The sequence below is a fragment of the Ixodes scapularis genome, unplaced genomic scaffold (assembly GCF_016920785.2).
Source record: "Ixodes scapularis isolate PalLabHiFi unplaced genomic scaffold, ASM1692078v2 PGA_scaffold2__306_contigs__length_199485367, whole genome shotgun sequence".
Lineage (NCBI taxonomy): Eukaryota > Metazoa > Arthropoda > Arachnida > Ixodida > Ixodidae > Ixodes > Ixodes scapularis.
Genome location: NW_024609857.1, coordinates 63141340 through 63163252, shown reverse-complemented (window position 1 = coordinate 63163252; position 21913 = coordinate 63141340). Strand labels below are relative to the sequence as shown.

At 46.0% G+C, this 21913-nt stretch overlaps 2 protein-coding genes across 2 annotated transcripts in view; both read right to left on the bottom strand.

Moving 5' to 3' along the window:
* Positions 1 to 21913, bottom strand: part of LOC120835975 — a 387414-nt gene that overhangs the window by 75020 nt on the left and 290481 nt on the right. The window lies entirely within an intron of this gene.
* LOC120837130 overlaps positions 1 to 21913 on the bottom strand; it is a 213803-nt gene that overhangs the window by 56726 nt on the left and 135164 nt on the right. The gene's annotated exons all lie outside the window — the stretch shown is intronic.

Sequence of the window (21913 nt, the reverse complement as noted above, 5' to 3'; positions counted from 1 at the left end):
CAACATGTTTCAAGCGCAAGAAACAAGGACACCTGGCAAGTGCTTGCCTGGGCTACCAGCGGAAACCAGGACGACCCCAACAGTTTCATGCACACACCTTGTCGACTGGTGAAGACTACGCGGAACCAAACAATCCGTCGCAGCACCTGTACGCGGTGAACACGGCACCGTCAGCAGTTCAACCGATTTTCAAGCCTCTCTAATAGGGGCAAGTGACATTAAACATGACCGTGGACACTGGCTCACCCGTGTGTATCATCTCCAAAGACACATATAGCAAACATGCTGCTTCATGGCCTCTAGTTAGTCCAATGGACACAAGTCTATATTGCTACCTTGGAAAACTGCCAGTGGTGGGAGCCCTGCGCCTATCAGTAAAAGATCGCGACAAGCAAGCAAACCTTGTCTTGTATGTGGTGGACTATCCCGGCCCAATTCTGTGTGGTTGCGACATGATCCAGGAGCTACAGCTTCTGTCTGCTGAACCAACGCAACAGAGCTGATCTGTTCCATCTGGATGGGCAGGATTTTCTTCTTCTGGTGGACTACCACTCTTGTTACCCAGAAGTCGTAACACTGCGAAGTATGTCAAGCCAGGCTGCGATTTCAGCGATCAAGACTGCCATGGCTCGCTTTGGTATACCGGAAGTACTAAGAAGTGACATTGGGCCAGTTTTCTTCACATGCATGACTTTGCAAGTTTCGCAAGAAACAACGGTTTCGAGCATATCACTAGTAGCCCTGGCTACCCCCAATCAAACGGGGAGGTGGAGTGCTTGTGAGAACCATTAAAAAGCCCCTGAAAAGAGAGAAATGTTTTTGTTTTTTTTTCCAATCTGGTTGGGACACGCGTGTCAAAAAATGAATTTTATGAGAAAAATATTTTCTTTTCGAGCAATATTGATGGCGCGTGATGCAATTTAGTCGGCAGTACCTCCTTTTCACTTGTTTTCTCTCTCGCCATTTCGGGCGCGTGGAGGAGAGGTAAATCGGCTTCACCTTCACGACCTAGATGGTCATTCCGGAATGACCTGCGACGTCATGGACATCGCGCACAGAATTTCGAATAAATCTCTTGCCGTCAATATTGCTCTGAAAATCTGTTTTTGCAGTTAAAGTTTATTTTTTGACAAGCGTGTCCCCAATCAGACTGATTAAAAAACATTTATTTTTTTTATTTTCAGAAGCCCTTTAAGGACCTTTTTCACAAGAATGACAATATATTTTCGGCACTGTTGTCGTACCGGGACCTTGTCCTAAGAGCACCTTTCGTAACAGTCACACGCTTGTCAAATTTTACTGCATCTGTGCTATAAAAAATAGCAATGGCATGCACATGTGCAGCTCATACGATACACTCTTTCTGTTCACTAAATCTGGTCACAGTGTTGTGCTCCTTTGAGTGCATGTATGACGGAAGAAAAACGGGCTTCCTTAATTGTTGTTTGTGCTAGCTAGCATGTGTGCTTACAAGCTGCTTGTGAGTGAATTCTGCACGAAAGCTCACGCTGCAGAACCCAGGGATTTTGGATTCAATCCCCACCCCTGCCTGTTTCGATCTGGATGAGCAACGTACCAGCAGACGTTTCTGTTTCACTACTGCGTGACAGGTGTTAAAGACCCTAGGCTAGCAGTCATACAGCACTGCCTAAAAACTCTCATCTACAGCGGGTAGCGGTGTCGTTGTTCTTTTTAACCTTTTAAGGCGAGACGCGGGTCTTAAAATGGTAAAAAATCGCGAAATTTGGGGTTTTTCAAAAATCACATGTTTGGATAGAATATAGTCTGAAGTACCTGCCTGCGAAGTTTCAATGTCCTATTCGACGTCTAAGTATAAAAAAAACGATAAATACGATGCCTCCGCGACGCTCAAATCGCGAATCCAACGAAAAAAAAATAGTCAAACTGCGCGCCCGCGTCGCTTCACGACCGATCGTCGGATCGCGGCCATCTTGGTCTTGTTGGGGAGCTGGGGAGCGTGGAGAAGCGTCGTCTGCTTCGTTTTGGCCCGTCGCTTTGTTCGTTTCGCGGCTGAGTGCACGTTGTTTCGAAATCGTTTACGTTCGCGCGTTCGCGTCGGACATCGTTGGTTTCTCGCTACGAAGTTGCGGGAGTTTTATTTCGAGCGATCGAGATGCCGGGGGACTCTCGATTGAAAGAGAGTACGCGGCGGACGTTCGGGAGGAAGACGCGACGTGCGTGGAACAAGCGGAAGACATCACCTGCAAGTGCGCCGCTACGATCTGCGCCACTGCCGAACGCATTGGATCTGCCGGGACCATCGGCTAGCCTTCCCGTTGACGATGCTGCGGCCTCAAGCTCTGGTCCGGATGGCTCAAGTTTTGCCGGCACCACTCGCGTCGACTCTACCTACTACTCTACGGCCGAGCAAGCGCAGCGCGCCGAGCGATCGGAGCAAAGCAAGCGCGTTTTATCGGAGAAGTCGGCGACCCAGCGGAAGTTCGATCTGCTTGAAGTCAACGGATCATGCCAAACAAGCGATGCCGGGACCCAGTTTGTCATCGTCGACATGAAAGTCCTCAACGACCTCTTCGCGCACGCGAGGTGTGGAAGCTGCGGTGTGGGATCTCTCACGCTCAGCAAGGCCGCGGACAAGGAGTACGGCTTGGCCGTCAAGCTTGTGCTCGTCTGCAGCACTTGCGACTTCCAGAAGAAGCAGTTCTCCTCTCCCAGGGTTGCTGGAACAGCAAAGATCACTCCCTTTGAAGTGAACATGAGGGCCATGAAGGGGATCCAATCCATTGGCAAAGGAGTGACAGCCTTGGCAGACTTCTGTGCCTCCATGAACATTTCTCATCGGGGCCTGCACCACAAGACGTACCAGGGACACCTGAAAACGCTTGTGCGGGCATGTGAGAATGCAGCAACCGACAGTGAAGCCGCCAGTGTTGCTGTCGTCAAGGGGCTCTACACAGGCTTTATGAACCCCATTGGCAACATCGATGTCATCTTCGACGGATCATGGATGACCCGAGGACGCAGCTCCCACATTGGTGTAGGCTGCATTGTGGAGTTGTACTCTGGCCTCGTCATCGACCATGTTGTGTACTCCAACTTCTGCCTTGGATGTGCCTTGGGACCGGAGCCCGAGGACGATGGCTACAGCGACTGGTACGCAACCCACGACTGCCAGAGGAACATTGACTGCAATGCTGGCCGTATGGAGGTGGAGGCTGCGCTCACAATGTTCCAGAGGTCTCTGACCAAGCATGGTCTCCGCTACACCACCGTCCTTTCGGATGGGGACAGCCGGACATTCCATGCCTTGTCTGAAGCGAAGGTTTACGGCTTCATCAAGATAGAGAAGAAGGACTGCGTGAACCACGTCCATAAGCGGATGGGAGCTGCCTTGCGCAACGTTGTTGAGAAGAAGAAGGCACAAGGCGAGTCACTTGGTGGGAGAGGAAAGCTGACACAGGAAAAGATCAAGAAGATCACTAACTATTACGGCTATGCTCTCAGGAGCAACAGCCATGACGTTCCAGGGATGAAGAGGGCAGTGGAAGCCACACTCCTGCACATGACCTCCACAGACGGCGCCCCAGACCACAGCAAGTGCCCCGAGGGAGCGGAGTCCTGGTGCAAGTACAACAGGGCCTTGGCAAACAGTGAGCCTCCGCCGCCGCACAAGAACCCTCTTCCGGATTGTGTTCGGGCTGCACTGGAGCCAGTGTTTGAAAGGCTCAGCAATGAAGACCTGTTGGCACGGTGTAGTTAGGGAAAGACGCAGAATGCCAGTGAGAGCCTGCATTCGGTGATCTGGACGCAGACTTCAAAGAATGCGAATGCCTCCCTGGACAGCGTGAAGAGGGCTGCGGCTGAAGCTGTTGCTGTCTACAACCAGGGAAGGAGAGCGACCAACGAGTCCATTGCTGCAGGCCTGGGCTACGCCACCGGTGACTGCCTTGTCCGCCGAAGCATCAAAAAGGATAGTCTCCGTTTACGTAAAGCAAACGCGGTGCACCAGAGCAGCAGTAGCGTGAAGGAAAGGTTCTCCAAGCGACACCAGGCAGGAGCATCACGAGATTACAGCCCAGGACAGCTGTAATGGCTTTTTCCAGTGCCATGTGGAACAAAGGCCCTTTTCAGGGCCAAACAAAATTACGTTTGGAGCTTGAAACTCTTGCTCGCCTCTCCCGTTGTCCAAAGTTGTCGGGTCATCACTTTAGAAGCAATTTTTAGCCTATATCAGTAATTCTTCACCATTTTTGCAATCTTCTCAAAAACAAATTATTGTTTTTTTGAAAATTATTTGTTCAGAATGCACTACACTACATCTTGATAACTATTATTGCATAAGGGTTTTCACATAATTTATTGTAGTCAGCGTCGAAACAGGAAAATGTGATTTTATCAACATTTCACTCGTTCTTTACTTCTTTCACATTTTTTTCCAAATGTTCCCATAAATGGATTACATCATCTTTTATGTCAAGTTGTTCATGAAGACTTACACTACACCTTGGTGGCAATTATTATTTATCATTGTTCACACAATTTTCTATGTTCAATGTCAAAACTTTAACTTTGATTTTCTCATCTTCATGTTTTTTGTCAACGTGCTTAGCCTTACGGGGGTTTTCATGAGGTTTTTATCGTAGCATTTTGAAACTTTTTATACCGTTTTATTCAGAAAGGACTGGACTGTGGAGTAAAGCTATTTTTTTGCAGTTTATAATGACAACGAAAATTTTATGATAAATAATGCGACCTCATTAGTGTCATAATTAGCATAATTAGTACATTTTTGTATTATAATGTAATTTTGTGAAAATATAAATAGCTTTATAATGCATGGCAGACCTTTAGCTATGCATCTACATCAATAAAAAAAAATATTTTTGTTCGAAATGGCCTTAACGACCCGTAAGAAATTAACCAAATTAGGCAACACTATTTTTTATAACTTGAAAACTAATTGAGATATTTTGAAACTGATTTCATATTTGAAGTGAGGAAGAAGGAACACATATGCACAGTGATTTTCATTAGTATAGCTGCAAAAATAAAATAGTCCATTTTAGAACCAGTGACAGGTGTTAAAGACCCTAGGCTAGCAGTCATACAGCACTGCCTAAAAACTCTCATCTACAGCGGGTAGCGGTGTCGTTCTTTTTAACCTTTTAAGTGCCGAATGTAGCTCACACGCACAATGGTTGCAGCCAGGCACGTAGCCAGGATTTTGTTTCGGGGGGGGGGGGGGGGGGAGCAATCATGCCCTCAAAGCTGGAAGCGGAGCACATTTGCTTATGAATAACATCCCACTGCCTTTCCGGTCTCTGCGGCCAGCAAGCCAACCATTGCCTGCCTCTACAAACGGCCTTTCTGAAGGCCACTCATATTTGCATTGAAGATGCTGTTTCATCGGATTGCAACCACCTCCCGTGTCTCCGAAACTATGTGAATAAATTATTAAAAGCAGTATCAAACGAGCTGAACATTTCTGAAGACTTACAACTGAACTCGGCATTCCTTCTTCTATCGTAGATCCAGGGGTACAGCTGAACTAGCTGAATTAAACTATAGGTTTTCTCGCGAACATCAAACGCAGCGGCAAGTTCAGCCCTCTTCGCGGCAGCGGCACTCTTCTTTGCAGCTTGAGCAGCTTTTCCTCACGTCGGAGATGGGCGAGAAGTTCATCGCCTCAGACGCCGCAGCACGCAGCGTCTGAGGCATTTGCACGCGGAGCTGGCGGAACCATGTCATTGCCGGTGGCAAGGAGGGCGGAGGAGGGAAGCGCGCCGCGCTGATTGGCCGCGGAGAAAATACGGAAACCTACGTCCCGACCCAGGAAGGAGAAAGTTGAAAATTTTTCAATTCTTCACTCCGAGTGCCGGAAGCTGTAATTACATCACTGCCCATACGGAAGGAGCGCTGACGTCACTACGGGATCCGGCACCCGTCTTTGTATTCGAGGTCTGTTTGAACCGCGCTTAAGAAACCTTTGTGACCGACCTCCCGCTAAACGGAAAGCGCGATGCTGGTGCAGACGTGAGCAATGCGTCGCCAAGCACACTCGACAATGTATCTGAGGAGCCACCAACAGAGCAGCCGGCTGACAGCTCATGCCTACAGTAGCAGCCGTGCTGCATTGAAGCTAAACACTCATTTGATGCCCTTTCCATACCTGCAACATGGGTCAAGTTGTGTCAAGTGCCAGCTGGCTCTGTAGCGTATGCGCGTTATCGGGTGGTGAAAAATAACTTCGCCGCTTTTTTACATCGAACAAATGGTGACGTTTGGAAGTATGATGCCCGAACGCAGCTCTGTGATAGCTAGAGTGTATCTGCGTGGAAACGATAGGAGCAAGCATGTGCTCACAAGGCTGAACACAGAACTGATCAGGTAAACTGCATTGAAAGTGCTCTGTGGCGGATGTGGCATGAAACCTGATTGTGGCAAATACACATCATTCGTGGGATTATACTTTGCACAGAAGTGTCACCTGACAGCACAATCCAAAGGGAAAAGCTGTGCACAATGTAAATACCTGCGTAGACTTGCACAGAACAGATTGTGCAGGAAGAGCAAGAAAAAACGGGCACGCATCAAGACGAACAAAAGCCATAACATCTCACGTGCTCTGAACAGAGCAAAGAAAAGCTAGGCCGGTGTGCAGCAGCAAGTGGCCCAAATGAAGGCCCAGAATGAAGTTCTAAGTGAGTCTATTTTCCAAGCAAAAATCAATTGCCTTTCCCAAAACCAGCAGCTTGCTGTTAGGACCTGTTTTCGTGCTGCTCAACGGAGGTTTCTCAGGGGCATGACATATGATGACAACTGGATTGTTGAATGTGTTATGATGGAAATGCGAAGCCCTAAATTGTATGAGGACCTCCGGAGAGAGAACATATTTGTTCTGCCAGGACGAAGTTCCCTGCAGAAATACCGGCAGTGGTTTAAAGATGGCTTTGGACTGAACCCAAATATCTTTTCTGCTCTAAAAGAGAAGACAAAGGGCATGGACACCTTTAGCCACCACGAAGGTCTGCTGATTGATGAAATCAAGCTTTCCGAGCACAACAACGTTAAGTCTGCACGTAAGTACATATTAAGCTCATAATATTTGTGGGAGCTTGCACTGCACTTAAAAGGTTATCTTTGCTAGGTTGGAAGTACCCACAACAAAGGGTGCTTTTATGCTTTCCTTGTTTGTGCTCCTGAAGTGTATATGTTTGTTCATTTCTTTCCTCTACAGGTGACACAGAAGGCTTCGTCGACCTTGGGGAAAACAACACGGATGACCAAAAGGGTGTCCTGGCTGATCATGGAATGGTTGCGATGTTTTAACCGTTCACAGGTAATGACAATCATTGCCAACTGTAATGTCAAACAAGCGAATTTTTAAGACTCGTATTGTCCGCTGTGCAAGTATCTTCTTTCATCCGTCTTTTGCGCCTCTATCTTTTTCAAGTATGTCAAACCAACTTGCAAAAATTAAGCTGTTGCTAATTTTTAAACATTTTACTCTCTCAGGAAGCTGGACACAAGTTCTGGACGTATTTGCCTCAAGAGGGAATGTGAAGGCTCCGACACTTGGCCACATTTGTGGTTTCATTTGCTCCCACTGAGCAATATGAATTTGACTCTCGTGTTACAATTGTTGTTGCACAAATGTGATAGGTTGGCTGCCAATTTTAAACAACAGTGCCTAAAAAGAAGCCCAGCTAAATCTTAACTAACGCATTATTTCTCTAAGACTGCAAAAGTCGGTCTGAAATACATCCCTGCGATAATGTTGCTTCCTGTCACCACTAACAGCATTATCAGTTGTTATGTTTTCCCTGATCATAAATTTTTTTTTTTCGGGGTACCTTCAAAAACGTATCAACGAAGTTCTACTGTAATATGTGCTATTCCTGTCAGTCCCCTATTCACTTTTGTCCCGTAGTAACTAGGGCTGTGGGCCCTACAATTATTGGGAGGGTGCTACCTTCACATACTTTTGAAGAAATAGAAACTCATGCTGATGACAAGGGGTGGTGCAGATCTCTTGGGATATACAGTAAACATACCAACATACATTTAACAAGAAGCTCAAACCATGAAAATTGACGAAATTTCACATGGTAATCTATTACTTTCATACTAAAACAGTCACATTCTTTTAAATTTTTTAATCATAACAAACATCTACAATGAGCTCACAAAGTATGAAAACTAGACTAGTTTTTGTAGGTAAAATGTTTAACTAAATGTGTTTTAAATTTGTTTAAAATTGTCTGCACTATGCAGGTTCATCTTGGACATGGCAAAACGATGAGAGAGGACACCCTGAAGCATGCCCCGAGCCATGTTTCCACTCCTGGACGGTTTGTAAGAATGGTGGCTCATGGAATCTGGGAGCCTGCAGTGCTTTTTGATCGAAACGTTGCTGGTAAGGCACGCAGGCGCCCACTGAAGGATGGGGCTGTGGGGAAAGCACCCCGCACCTTAGTGATAGTGAATGCTGTCAGTGGTGAGTGCACCATTTACTTAGAAACATTGCTTAGCTCTGAGATACTTAAAATATGTTTAAAAAAATGCATGACCCAGTGATTCATTTCTTGAATTCAGGACTCTAAAAAATAAAAAGGCTGCAATTCTCTGGCTTGCAGTTGCCTACGGCCAATACGTTGAAAAGCAGGCAGCCAAGGAGAAAGAGGGTGAGAAGAAGGTACAAACAAGAAAGAAAAAAGGAGGACTCACAAGAAGAATGGTGAAAAGCTGACTGTGAAGAATGTTGTTAAAAAGTTGTTGGGCGACTTCTTGGTTGATAAAAACAAGGAAGACGACAAGGCAAAAAAAAAATCAAAAGAAAGACACTCCTGAATGTTCTGACTCCCACGAGGAGGCCTAAAACATCTTTACAGCATTTTCTTGATTATTCTATGGGTTGTGCAATATGTAGGAGTGTGTGGATACTGCTGACAATCGAATAGCACTGTGTCATTCATCGCCATTATGGTGCAAGGTAATGTCACAGCTGCAGGCTCTCTCCGAGTGTTAAAGCTAGGTGTGACACTGCGCTATTCGATTCGAAGCAGTATTCATACATCCCTAGCGATATGTCTTTTTCTTTCTTTTTCTTTGATGCAATATAAATTATTAAGTGCACGCTGTGTAACAAGGAAAACGTAGGAGAAACTAAAAATTCTATGAAAGAGTGATTTTATGGCCATAAGTTTAACACTCTAAATAAGGGACAAACACCAGTCGCTAAACACTTCATCTCCGACGACCACGACATCCCTACGCACCTAAAAATTATCATAGTGGAAAGCAGTTTAAAAAATAATATTACGTGCAAAAATAAAGAGATCCTTTTATATATATAAATTTAAAACCCTAACCCCGCTTGGTATGAACATTTCAAAAGGAAACCTATATAGGCTGTTGTAGGTTTTTAGTATATACTAAAGGCAAACCGCCTCCCCCATCCCAGAGGAGAACGAGGGAGAGAGAAAGCTCTCCGAGAGGAGAGCTAAAAACATTGGGATCTGGAGGCGTCACCTGCTAACTTCCCCTTTTTTTTTTTTCGGGGAGGGGGAGTTTGAGCTGGGAGGCGTTTTAAGGAGAGGCTCTTGGTATTCTGTTGAGCAGTGCCACCCACGTGTGACATTTCTTGTGTCCATCTACACACACTTCGGGCTTATTTATGATCTTAGTTTCCTTCGACGTGAGACTGGCTTGAGCCCACTTGACCTGACCCCGGTTTGTTGTTATTTTATTTTATTTTTCTGGATCTGGAGCTCCAACTCTAACGTGACGGAGGCTGTTGCCTGCGATATATTTTCTTGGTTTCACTAACGAGTGCCGCGACCGTGGCCCCCTTAGTACTACTACTTTTTTTTGTTTGCGTGTTTTGTTGGAATGTAGTTTTGCATGGTTCATGGTTAAGTGTTTTTACTTGTACTATTATGCTTTTTTTTCGTTTGCTTTCTCCAATGTTCCCTCTCCTCTGGTCTCTCTAAAAATGCTTTGCAACTGTATTTTCTGCACACTTGAAGAGGAAGTTTCTTCGCAAAACGTCGTGTAATAAAGCCTCTACTGCTGTTCAAACATTTTTCTATGTTTACGACTTTCTTGGTGAAGATTTGTTCATTAATACAGGTAATAGATTACTACAATTAACTTTTTCTTTTCATTGCAATTTACAGTATTTTTTGTGTTTTTTGCAATAAGCGTGCATTATGTTGTGATGTTTGCTGTATTTTCTTGACATTTTTACAGGGTATTTGTATTTTCTTGATCTGTGCAGTTCTGAATGTAGGTGCAATGCAGCTCTGCATAATTATGTGCAACCTTCAAAATATTTTCTGTATATTAAACCACCCTAAATTGTATGAGGTTTAGAGTGTTTTTGCAATAAATATATATCAAACAAAAATTGTCAGGTTTGCCCACATTTACTGGCATGGTGTCATACTTCATTACATTTCCAGCAATATAGGCAACTAGACCGCCTGGCTACATACTCCGTTTCACCTTTTGATGCAGTGCAGCAGGTGCTATGAGCTATTCCTACCAAACAAGCACGGCGAGTGTGCCACATAACTGGCCACACGCCGCACAGCTGTGGCCTCCCAGAAAGTCAGGTGACATGTTTTCAGCACTGGATTTGCTGGGATGGCTTGTAGCATCAGCTGCAGTACATCGGAATATGAAACAGAGCAGGTATGTCACTTTATTAAACTATTTCTATTATTTTCCGGTTTTGCCTGATGATACGGTTTAATATACGCTTAAACCCACTCTGGTGAAGCTCTACGAATTGGCCAGATATGGTTCAGCCTCCGCTTCGACCAATTATGGTTGGGCTTCCGGATTGGTTACCTTTGGTTCAATTTACGGTTTCTAGAAATCCGATTTGCTTATGGGCCCATATGACGGGACTCAAATTCCGGATTCATTCTGGTTTATTTTTAACCGTTTTTTTTTTTGTAGGACATGGATAGGGCTCCGTGTTTTCGGAGTTTATTTTTCGTCAAATTCGGAGGGTGTTTTTCGGAGTTTATATTTTTCCGAAGATTCGGAGTTTATATTTGTTTGATTTCCGATTCTCCGAAACTCGGAGTTTAATTTCGCAGTGTTTCCTATTGAAAATAAATATGTAAATAATAACCGAATGCAAACGTATGCCAGATAAAAAAAAAAAATGTGCTTGTATCGATTAAAATGTCTTCAGCTGAATTTGACGTTCGTGCCATTGCCATTGGCGATATTAATTTGTCCCACAACAAAAGTCGCACAGAAGTATTGCTTCGATAAACGTCGATACCTTAATCAATAAACTCCCGGGGGCAGTCACTATGAAGCTCGTAGTTTGTCCCATCCTATTCCATCAATCTAGCCCGCTGTGTCTGGCGCACTATGGCCCGAGTTGCTGCTGCGCCAAAAAATCAGAAATTCAATCATTCATTTACCTAGCCCGCGGCCGTGCAAAGTGAAGTGATTAAAGATGTAATAGAGAGTTTCAACTGTCCCTTTTCTCTATTTAATACAATCTCTTTGGGCCATAGCTTTCACTGTTACAAAAACATACCTTCTCCTTTCTCTAAATCACAAATCTTATGGCTCAAACTGAAAACCAAAAGAGTGGCTTTTGTCGTGACTCGAATGTACAATGACCTGTTGCCCTGAATCAACCTTGACGAGACAAGCGGCTGGACCCCTTTTGACAACAGTCTGAGATTTGAAAGATAACTATGGTGCCATTTTCCCAGGACCATTTTCCCAGGACCAAATTAATCGAAACAACTGAAATGAATGTGCTGCCGGTTCCTGCATTGATAGTCGGAGCTCGGAAAGTTTAAACTTTGTATGCAAAGCTGGAGCACATGCTCCAGCTGTCTGTCAACAAAATTAATTGTTAGCATGTGTCCCAACTTGGCGCACAAAGTTTAAACTTGCCGAGCTTTGACTATCAATGCAGGAACCGGCAGCATATTCCAGTTGTTTTGTGGAGGGGTTTGCCTGGCACCAGTACTTTCAGAACAGAAGTAAGAAAAATTTCTAACTAGTGTGAATAAATAGCTGTATAATGAATCGCAAGTTGTTTGTTTCTCCTTAATCGCATCCACTTTCTTTTAGGAACCTTCAGAGTCCTCCAGCACACAAGATGTCGACCTCTCAATGTCATTGAGAGACTTGGTAATGAGCTGCTTAATTGTTAACATATATTCCAGCTTTGCATACAAAGTCTAAACTTGCTGAGCTTTCACTATCAATGCAGGAACTGGCAACACATTCCAGTTTTGTGGAGGGTGTGCCTGGTACAAGTGCTTTCAGCACAAAGGTGAGCATTATATTTTAGTTGGTGCAATTAGTACATTTAAGACCCAGTTGTTTGTTCTTTCTTAATTGCATCCACTCTGTTTTAAGTACCTCCAGAGTCCAACACAGAGAATGTCGATCTCTCAGTGCCTTTGACAAGCTCGGTAATGAGCCACTTCATTGCAACGGTGAAACTTAACTAGGCTTAAGCTCTTTGTATCCATGCAGAATCTGACAGGACATTCCAGTCTCATGGATGTTTCTCACGAGGCACCTCAAGACTGGAGGTGAGCAAAACTTTCACGCTAGAGGAAATCGCATATAACCAGCAAGTATTGTTTTTAATTCTTATGACTTAATATTTTTTTAAATGTCCAATGCAGTATCCTCTAATGCACATTATTTTCTCAGTATTTGACAATTAATAAAATCAACAAATATGACTAGGTAACTAACCTGTCATTGTGAGAAATTTTGTAATCAATAACATAGCTCATGCAATGCGATTTTACCCTACCATGTGCGGGAGGAACTCGCGGTCATGGATGATCTCCTGCTGCGGGACGAGCGCTTGGTAATTCCGGTCTCACTGGCCTCCACACTACTGGAAGCTGCGCATGAAGGCCATCCCGGCATTGTTCGTACCAAACAGAGACTTCGTAACCAGTATTGGTGGCCGGGACTTGATAAGCAAGTGGAGTAAGCAATCAACTGTTGCAGTATTTGTCAGTCAGCCGACAAATCCGCCAAACCTGCAGTGGCACCCCTGCAGCCAATTCCATGGCCTGAACGTGCTTGGCAAAAGCTGGCGTTGGATATCGTCGGGCCCTTCGGAAGGGCCAAGGAGAGTTGTAAGTTTGCAATAACATTAATAGACTTTTACTCAAAGTGGCCAGAGGTGTGTTTCGTCTCGAACGTGACATCGGAAACGGTGATGAAGTTTCTGACAGCGGTCTTCAGCCGAGAAGGATATCCCGACGAACTTGTGACCGACCATGGACCACAACTGACGTCTACTACGTTCGAAGATTTCCTTCAACAGCGAGGGATTAAGCACTCCTGTTCCTCCATTTACTACCCCCAGAGTAGCGGGCAAATCGAGCGCTTCAATAGGGTGCTGAAGGACCTCATTCAGCTTGCATCATTGGAGCAACGTCCCCTAGAAACTGCAGTACTGGAGTACCTGGCTGTTTATCGGAGTACGCCCCAGGCAACGAGAGGTATGCCACCGGCTGTACTGCTGCACGGTCGTGCCCCACGGACCATGCTGGATATCGTTGGGTGGCCTAGCCCAAGATTCATTGGTGACCCCAGTTCAGAGATGGCCAAACTATGGGAGCGAGTGAAGACTAAGCAGAAATACAGCAAGGAGTATACGGACCGAAAGAGAGGTGCGAAGACTCCAAAGTTTCAATCAGGCGACTCCGTGGCGGTGAAGAAACCCACTATCGCCAAGAAAGGTGACCTGTCCTACAGTAAGCAACGAAGAATTGTGGGACAGAAGGGTCCAAGTTCTTTTATTCTTGAAGATCACCACACGTGGAACGCTTCAAAGTTGTCAAGTGTACCGCAGATGCCTGCAGGTGATACGCAGAGTCCAGAAAAGCCCATGTCATCTCCCTCGACAAGCGTATCGAGAGATTTTAGTGCTTCCGAAGTTTCAGATGAGGGCGAAGGCGTGGAGCAGCTTGAGACACCCCTGGATGGCGGAGGAGAGCCTGCAGAGGAGCAAGTGCTGGGGGAAGATCAAAGCCGGCCGCTACCGAGGAAGACGACTCGGGAGTGGCGACAACCAGCATGGCTTCAAGACTACGCCAAGAAATAGAAATTTTTTTGATTGAAGTTAACATTGCATAGAAATTAACTTTTTGCAAGGTGGGAGGGATGTATCGCGTCGGCAACCTTGCCAACTCTTGTATGTTTTCTTTTTTTTGCTGAAACGCTGACGTCATGATCCGAATAAAAGATTCCGCTGCTTGAGTTGAGCAGGCAGAAAACCACGGGATACGACTACTGCGTGTTTGCTACAGGCTGGCTCGGGTCGCTTGCTCGGTCGCCTTCCTTTGGCCGATACTACAATGCCAATCATTAAAAACAAGGAAAACAAAATGGAAATGAATGTTTGCAAACAAAAGGCAAGCTCATTCTAGCTTCTGCCGCGACTTGAACTCCGACATTGCTATTAACATTTCCTGTGAAGAAATATACATGCAACTCTTCATTAATTACCTTTAATAGCATGCATCTACTAACAAAGCATGCCTGACTTAGAAAATATAAGATACCCACGGTCAGAAGAACAGCTTTTCTCAAATCTGTACAGGTTTGACATAAGCTGGCTTAATTTGGTAGCAGATAGGGATTTCCTTGCAAAACTTCTATATCAGAAGGCAGAGTAAATATAACATGTTATATATGTGTCATTGGGTCAACCTCCTGACAACACACCTGAGAAGGCCTTCTTGTGAAAGGAGGTTAGGCGGTACTGTTACCTGCAAACAGCAAGCAAAAAAAAAATCAAGACCCTTCAGCAAGCACAGCGCCACCTCAAAAAGAAAATCGCTAAAATGCAAGACATTATCGATAATCTGCCAAGAAACAGCATACTGATTGATGAAAACCTATTGGTGCTCCAAAGCCTTGCCGAAGTGAACAAAGATCTCCTGATGCGTCAGGTTGTACAAAAGAGGGGTGTGCCTCAGCCAGTCCAGTACTCGCCTGAACTGCGAGGATCTGCACTCACAATGCATTTTTACTCTCCAAGAGCATACACCTACGTCCGGCAGGTCTTTCACACGTGCCTTACACATCCACGAACCCTGGGCAAGTGGTACTAGAGTATAGATGGAGCAGCTGGATTCTCAAAGGAAGCTCTCGCTGCTCTGCAGCTCAAGGTGGCACAGAACACGGCATCTGGGCAACCAACAGTTTGTGCTCTAATGGTTGATGAGGTGGCTGTGAGGCGCCATCTGGAATGGGATGGACAAAAGGTCCATTGGTATGAGGACATAGGTGCAGACATCAGTGATGATTCACTGCCTGTTGCCAAAGAGAACTTCGTTCTCACGATTCTGGGGGTGAATGGTAAGTGGAAACTTCCTCTGGAATATTTCCTTGTGGATGGAATCAGAGGAGAGCATCGAGCTAACCTTGTCAAACAAGCCCTTACGTTGGCCTATGAGAATGGTGCCAAGGTTGTATCTCTAACATGTGATGGGGCTCCAGCCAATCTGACAATGTTGCACAACTTGGGGTGCAACTTCAGTGTTACCCAATTAGCGACAACCATTCGGCACCCAGACACACCAGTTTATGCTTTCTTAGACCCCTGCAAAATGCTAACATTGCTTAAAAATGCTCTTTCTGATAAGCATGTTTTCGTGGACAGAGATGGAGGCCTCATTTTATAGAAGTTTGTGAAAGATCTTCATGATATACAACAAAAAGGAGTGCTCATTGCAAACAAGCTGAAAAAGTCACACATTTATTGGAAAAGTCAGCCAATGAAGGTGTCGCTTGCTGCGCAAGTATTTAGCACATCAGTTGCCGATGCAATTGCAGAGTGCCGCAATCTCGGTATTCCCAGCTTCTACCAGTCACGCCCAACAAAGCAGTTTATCAGGCATGTTAACAATGTCTTCGACATCCTGAATTCGCGACATGTCGGCCAGAAGCCATTGAAGAAACCACTGTGCAAAGATAATATAGGAGAAGTCCGGTCCTTTCTAGACATTGCTACATCCTACTTCTCGTCTCTGCAAGATTGTGTTGATGGACATCTGATGACTGAAACGAAAAAAAAAACTGGATTCATCGGCTTCCTAGTATGCATTCGCAGCAGCCTTAAACTTTATAAGCATGTCACTCAAGACATTTCACTGATGACATATCTTCCAACATACAAGTTCAGCCAAGACCATCTCAAACTTTTTTTTTTTTGAGTGATGAGGAAACCCAACGACAAGGAAGTTTGCTAATGTCTTCAAGAGACTGATTGTGTTGAACGAGGTTAAAAACCTCACATCAGGTAATAGTCTTCCACTTGAACAGGTCAAGATCTTACATGTCACAAGTGCAACACGTGTAAATTCTGTCGAAGTTCTGAACTGGACGTCTGCTGGAAGAACTCTAATTGAAGATGGTGAAGATTGAAGATAAAGTAAGTAGGCAGGCGAGCTGGTTGATGTTACACATTTTTGAAAACCAAAGACGACGGACGAAGAAGGGGACAACACACAAAACGTCTCAAACGCAGCTGCGTTTGAGATGTTTTGTGTGTTGTCCCCTTCTTCGTCCGTCGTCTCCGGTTTTCAAAAATGGTGAAGATGTGGAGCGTGGTAATGATGATCTTCTTCATCATGACTATCTTCCAGACCCAAGACATATCTCGGAACGGTCGCAGAGGACTGTTCTGTATATAGCTGGTGTTCTGGTTTGGTTCCTCCTCCAAAAACTGAGGTGCACAGAATGTGTTGTCACACTAGCAGCAGCTCCTGACAGGGATCCAGCACACTCACTTATGCAGCAAAAGACAGCGGAAGACTTGCCTTGTCCATCTGTGGATGCCTTGGAAGTTTATCGAGAATGTGAGATCAACCTCCGTGCCACTTTGAGACAATCTTCAACTGCATCAAGAAGTTTTGTTGAAAAGATGCTATGTAATATTCTTGAATGCTTCCTTGGCAAAGATGTCTTTAGTTCACTAAATGACCACATGCTTCAGAATGAACCTATGGAAAACCTCACCTATCATCTCATGGGGTCTGTTGCACAGAATTACCTGGACATCAGACTGCAAACTATAAGCATGGTGTCCACAGATTAACTACACCAACAGAAAGTAAGGCAAAGGCACACCAAACTCATAGTTCAAAGGCCAGTTGCCATATATATATGAGCCAAATTGTACATGTACATATTCCAACATATACATTGCATAAATATTTTGAACTGATTACCATGTCTTCTGTCAACCTTGTAATTATTTTGTCCGTCTAAATGGGGTACGTAACTATTTTATAAGTCAATGTTGTGTTGCAAATCAAGCTATGCTCTAAAAAGGTGTTGCATATATTGTTTTAATTTTTGAAGTGATTCTAATGTAAATAAAGGGCGTGATTGGATGGAAGAGCACAGATATACAGTGTTACTACCGGTGCCTTTTTTAATACCCCAAGCCAAGCCCACTTGCATCGAAAGACCGGACGCTTCCTTTCGGGAGCTATGACACATGCTGCTTCATCGTTCGGGACTCAGCAGTTGCATTTTGCAAGTTCCTGCCTCGCCAAGTTCCTTTCACCTGCAGGCGACAAAAGAGCGGAGGGATCTGGCTCGGGAAATTTCACGTCGCCTGCACCTTTGTTTGGGTCTGCAAGTGGCGCCTTGCTGACGAACGCACTCAGCGGGCTTCCTACCAGTGAATGTCGTACATCGACAGTTCGCCCACTATCTCTGCTTATCGACCTCGGAGCCAGTTGACGTCATGGTTCTACTTGGGCAACCTGAGCTACTTCCCGGATACAGCAGAAACGTGGGGTGTGCGGGCAAACCTCAAGACTTAAAGGCGCCCAGCTTGTCATTTGAGCGACGGGAGGTACAGCTGACAGGCGATACCCTGGTGGGCCAAGAAGCGCTTGTCCTGCAAGTTCATCGAGCAGTCATGGCCAGTGAAGTCCTGGAATGAGGACCCCACCCACTTGACCTCAAGAGCAATGACCTCGATGGTTTATATAAACATTTTTTCTCTCTCTCTCTTGAACCGAAGGACATAGAGATTTTGGCCAGTGGTATGATTAGAGCGAACTGCTTGTTTGGATGCCAGCCGAGACCGAAAAACAGATGAAGAAAGAAGGAAAGGATGCACTGATCACAAAGTTTCTGAGGAAGGAAACATCATGTTGGTCCGCCGGCAAGCCAACGGCATGGTCAACATGACCTCAACGCATGTGGGAACTGGAAACATCAGCAAGGCGAAGAGGTGGAGCAAGTCCACAAAAACACACATGGAAACAGATTGCCCCGAGGTAATTTTTCAGTACAAGTATGTTCGCTGTGCAATGGCCGCCGGTATGGTCCGCGCCTGTTTTCCTTGTTTCTCACCGACGTATTGCAATATGAATGCTCCGGGCTCCCCAAGAAGCTGAACTGCTGGCCACTATGCGTGAGTAACGTCGGTACCACTGCCGGTTATGCCGTAGCCTCAAGCGCCACTAGGCCTAAAAGCCTGCGTCTCACGTCTGCCCGACTGCACGTTGCCTGGCTCCTACTTGCTGCCGCAGACATCCCCCTAAACCACGGACCACGACACTCATGCCCTCGTTGCGCCCGGGCTTAAAGGACAACACAGCAGCACTACAGTGCAACAAGTGCAAACCTCTGGGTGCACCAAAAATGTGAATACTTCCGCTTTTGACCTAACGCCGCAACTCCGCATCTCCTGAAGAAGGGTATTGTGGCACATGCCAGCTTCCACGCTTCGACGACGAGCTATTCACAACAGTAACCCGGCAGTCTCCTGCAGCTCCCTTATCCACTACACTGCGGAACCAACCAACAAACAATCCCAGTCTGTCCATGCCACGAAGAAAGCATGCAACGCACCTGAACTTCTCATAATACAAGGTCCGGTCAGTCAAAAACAAGTTGCCTGAAATGAACAAAATGCTTGACGACACAGTGTTCACCCTCTCTCAAACCAGAAGGAATGGCTATGGTCAGAGTGGAGCACCGAGGGTTTGAAGGAAAGCTACCACTTCACATACTGCGTGAAGATGGTCCGCCACTGATGGGAAGAGACTGGATTTCTAAGATCAGACTGGACCACAGCCAACGTCAAGGAGGTGGAGTTAAAAGACAAACTGTGCGATCTCCTGAAAACACAAGAGGGGTTGTTTCGGGACGAGCTTGGCTGCATTGAAGGCGAAGAGGCAATCACTTTAGGGAAGGAAGCTCGCCGAAATTTCTGAAGGCACGCAACATGCTGTTTGCATTGAAATCAGCGGTGGAGAAGGAGCTGGAGAAGCTCGAAGCGCTTGGAATTATCGAGCCAGTCTCGCACAGCGATTACGCAACACCCGTAGTGCCTGTAATGTAATGTAGTGCCAGAAATCGATGCAGATATAGAACGTTGCGTGAAGCTGTGTGATGCCTGCCAGCAACAAAGGGGTGCTCCAGGACCAGCACTGCTTCACCCTTGGTTGTGGCCCACTCGCCTTTGGCAGTGGTTGCATCTCAATTTCGCAGGACCATTTCAAGGTCAGAACTTCCTGATCTGAGTCGACTCCCTTTCAAAATGGCCCGAAGTGTTTGTAGTGGGCACTACAACAGCAGAAGCCACCTTTGGTGTTGAGGGAGCTGTTAGGCCGTTTTGGGCTACCGGATGTGATTGTGACTGACAATGGTCCTCAATTTATTGCTGACCAGTTTGAAACCTTTTTAAAGGAAAATGGCGTGTGACATGTGAAGACGACACCCTCTCATCCGTCAAGCAATGGGCTAGAGGAACATGCTGTACGCACACTCAAAAACGCTTAGCGAAAGGATGCCAAGGGTCAACCCCTAAACCTTAGGCTGGCCAGTTTCCTGCTCACATACAGAAACCTGCCACATGTGACCACGCTCCAGAGCCCAGCTGAGCTGCTTCTTGGATGTCGACTGACAACACGCCTGGATCGTCTGAAGCCTTCCACTGAGCTGAACGCCCAAAAAGCCAAATTCCGACAGCTGTCAGCTGGTGGTAAGCGATAACACCAGTTCCAGATTGGTGAGACGGTGTACGTGAAGAATTTTCGCCGATGAGAGAATTGATTGCAGGGAAGAATCACCTCTCGAGCAGGACCAGTGTCCTACCGGGTGAAAGTCAAAACACCTGGTGGTACGTTCATTTGGCGAAGACACCTGGACCACCTGAATGACTATCTGTCTACCGTTCCTGACATGGACGACTACGAGCTGATGCTTCCGTGTTTGGGAGCCCCTGATCGAGTGTCAGAGCTGGCAAGTGACTCCGCAGCTATGGAAGCGAACGTGTGTGTCAGTGCGCAAAACTAGTGCAATTCAAGCACCACCACTATGCTAGCCTCAGCTTCGCTATCCACCGAGAACGCGGCGTGCCCCGAACTGGCATGAAGATTTTGAGATGTAGTTTTCAACTAAGGTGAAAGAGTGTTGTATTGCTGAACTACTGACGGCAGCACCAGCGCGCGCGCACGCCCAACGTGGCTTGATTGCTCGCGCCTCGCATTCCATCAGTGACCCAACTGCTACGATGCATGTCTGTACTCTAACATTTTAACTCACTTGTTCTTTTCCCTTACGCTATTAAATATGCTTGAACCTTCTACTGCTCGGAGGTATCCTAAAAGCACTACACAGTGCATGCTGCTTTTCTCCAGGTCTCCGCCCCTCTGATCAAGCCCATCCTGATCCACAGCTTTCAATGCATACTTGACTCTGGCACTGTACCTCTGGGATGGAAGAGACCCATCATAATGCCCAGCCTCAAGGGAAACGGACTTGACACCGACAGCACTGGTTCCTATCACCCCATCACCTCCACTTCAGTTGTGAGCCGCACACTCGAAACAATAGTAAACAAAATCCTGAACCAACTGGAGGACAGCAGCCTGCTTAATCAGGCACAACACGGATTCCGAAAGGGACGCAGCTGCGAGATTGCCTTAGCAGTGGCAGTCCACACGCTCAGCTCACACATAGACCAGTGCAAACCCTGCCAACTAGTACAATTGGATTTCTAAAAAGCATTTGATAGCATCGACCACACACTTCTCCCTAGACGAGTTGGCAAGAATGCTACAACATGCTTTGATTGAATTGTCAGTTTCAGGGTGTTTGGTTGGAAGCGGGGTCCAGATACTAGTCTTAGGTTTAATGGTGTCGAACATGGTGTGATTAAAGTTAGACGGATGCTGGGTGAAGTGGGCATCTAAAACTAGGCATCAGAAGAATTGTTTGCTCTCCACATGTAAAGAAAAAGGGTCAGGTCGGCTTTGAAGTGCAGGGACGAAGGACAGGCCCTTCGATAAGAAAACGTGTTCAGGGGCAGTAAGGGGTAAATCGTCAGGTATGGTGACATCATCATTGCATTGGATGGCGGCCTGATCATTTCGGGGCAAGAGCGTGTCTAGTTTCCTTGATATAGAGGAGAGACCATCGGCATAGAGATATGAGTTGACTTCAAGAATTTTGTTGACAAGTGTGTGAGTGACAAGGGAAAGATGAGTCAAGGGACTTGAGGAGTCTTTTAGCGACAATGAGGTTTTGGCGTAACCGGGCACAGTGGTCATTATGACATCTCAGATGTGCCTTCCCTAGGTGGAGAGCGGCATTATCTAATATTTGATTGTGACGCTTTTGAAGGGCCGGAGGGATTCTCATTGGCAGGTTGGGAGGAGGGCCGGTGTGTTTGAACGCAAGACACGTCAGGGTGCCGCACGGCGTGGTACAGGGGAGAAAAGTCAGGAGGTTTTGCGGACTGGTTGCTGCATACTAGAAGGGATCATAAGTTGGGCTGACAACAGTAACCCCCGAATTCATAGATGCAACTTAACTTGAAGTTGCGCCTCGACTTGCTGAAGACCGCCTCAAGACCCGCCTTGACTTGAACGTACTCAAGTTGGCT